This window comes from Bison bison, unplaced genomic scaffold (assembly GCF_000754665.1).
Source record: "Bison bison bison isolate TAMUID 2011002044 unplaced genomic scaffold, Bison_UMD1.0 scf7180017863663, whole genome shotgun sequence".
NCBI classification, from domain to species: domain Eukaryota; kingdom Metazoa; phylum Chordata; class Mammalia; order Artiodactyla; family Bovidae; genus Bison; species Bison bison.
The window spans coordinates 288,549-290,723 of record NW_011494235.1 but is presented as its reverse complement, the minus strand read 5'-3'; the positions used below and the strand labels follow the sequence as shown (position 1 = coordinate 290,723).

The following is a 2,175-nucleotide window of genomic DNA, read 5'->3' as shown; positions in this document are numbered from 1 at the left end:
CTCATACATGTATCATGTTGTATCTGCTACACCAAAAGGGTATTGTGTACTCACACACACACTGACACACACACACACACACTTTAAAAGATTACCTTAAAAAAATCTGCTCTAATAAAGATGCTGACAGAGAGAGCAGACTTGTGGACACAGCGGGGGATGGAAAGGGTGGGAGGAATTGAGAATAACATTGACATGTGTACATTACCATATGTAAATGTCCCAGTGGCCTAATGGACAAGGCACTGGCCTCCTAAGTCAGGGATTGTGGGTTCAAGTCCCACCTGGGGTGGTGTCAGGGCAGGAGAGCTTGCCCCAAATTAACTTTTGGGCTTCCCAGATGGTGCTAGTGGTAAAGAACTCACCTGCCAATGTAGGAGACATAAGAGATGCGGGTTCTATCCCTGGGTTGGGAAGATCCCCTGGAGGAGGAAATGGCAACACACTGCAATATTCTTGCCTGGAGAATCCCATGGACAGAGAGGCCTGGCGGCCATAGTCTATGGGGTTGCAGAGTAGGACACAAATGAGCACACACACTGCTGCCATGTGGAAAACAGATAGCTAGTGAGAAGCTGCTGTACAGCACAGGGAGCTCAGTCCAGTGCTCCGTGATGACCTACAGGGGTGGGACGGGGGTGGGTTAAGAGGGAGGCTCAAGAGGGAAGGGATATATACACACACACAGGGAGCTGATTCACATGGTTGTTCAGCAGAAACCAATGCAACATTGTAAAGCAATTATACTCCAATAAATAAATAAATAAAATAAAACTACTCAGGAAAAAAAGTCTGCTGTGCTACCACCTGAATTTGACTTGGGAGGCGGCTCCCCTTTCTTCTCTTGTTTCCCTCAATCCCACTCTCCTTCACTGGCCAGCCCTGGGATTCCATTCAGAGCAATAGGTAGGGACTGATTCTAAGAAAAAAGGGTTCTGACTCAGCATTATCCGCTCAGCACCCTTTAAGGGCCCAGGGCTTGACTAGTTTATTTTTCTTATTGTCTCCATAATCAGGCCAGGAAACCAGGCTCAGTGAGGATGACCAACCAGTGAGAGCAAAGGCAACAAAAGCCACACCCCTTTTCCTCCTGGGAACTCTGAACATGGAGTTCCTCTGAGAACATGTAGAACATGTGCATGCTCAGTCATGTCTGACTCTTTGCAACTCTGTGGACTGTAGCCCACCAGTATCCTCTGCCCATGGAGTTTTCTAGGCAAGAATACTGGAGTGGGTTGCTATTTCCTAACCTAGGGATTGAACTCGTGTCCCTCGTGTCTCCTTTATTGGCAGGTGGATTCTTTACTGCTGAACCCCCTGGGAAGCCCAGGAGCTCTGAAGGCCTCCACAAATTCCTAGGAGAGTTGAGCACAAGAATTCATAGGATTTGTACACATAACGAGGCATACAAGTCGTAGTAAGAGTCCTGAGGTTGGAGAGGAGGTCCCTACAGTCTATTTCTGTCACCTGTTCTGTGAGCCAGTGTCACCTGGGGCAGGTCTCCTGGCTTCTCTGGGAGTTTAAGCCATGAAATGGGATGATGTGACATCACCCACCTTAAGACCGGGAGTAGAACTTTCTCTTCTACACCATACCACCCTCTGGGTGTCAAGAACCTCAGCTGTGTTTTGAAGGGGTTTGAAAAACACAGGGCCATTGAAAAGAGGGATTTCCATGCAGGAAACTCTAGATGGGCACAGCCAAGCCTCTGGGCCTGGGCTGTTGTCCTGCTGCTGGACAGATCACAGCGCCCTGTGTATGCTGTGTGGGGAATCTGTGTGCTGTCCTTGTCTGAACAATGAGGGGTGGTTTGAGGTACTGACTTCATCCCCTCACCCCCTCCACAGCTCCATGCACTAGACACAGGGAGAGTGTGGCAGCCGTCTCAGTGCTGCCTGGGTGTCCTCAGCGTGGTCCAGGCCCCTTGACTTTCTCCTCGGTCACTCGTCACCTCTTTCTCTTCTACTCCAAGCCCTGTGTTGCTGCTGCTGCTGCTGCTAAGTCACTTCAGTCATGTCCGACTCCGTGCAACCCCATAGACGGCAGCCCACCAGGCCCTGCCGTCTCTGGGATTCTCCAGGCAAGAACACAGGAGTGGGTTGCCATTTCCTCCTCCAATGCATGAAAGTGAAAAGTGAAAGTGAAGTTGCTCAGTCGTGTCTGACTCTTAGCGAC

The 2,175-nt window shown here is 49.9% G+C and overlaps 1 non-coding gene across 1 annotated transcript; it reads left to right on the top strand.

Moving 5' to 3' along the window:
- Nucleotides 1–219: 219 nt before the first annotated feature.
- On the top strand, nucleotides 220–292 carry TRNAR-CCU. The gene has a single exon. It is a non-coding gene; the product is annotated as a tRNA-Arg (tRNA).
- Nucleotides 293–2,175: the final 1,883 nt, after the last annotated feature.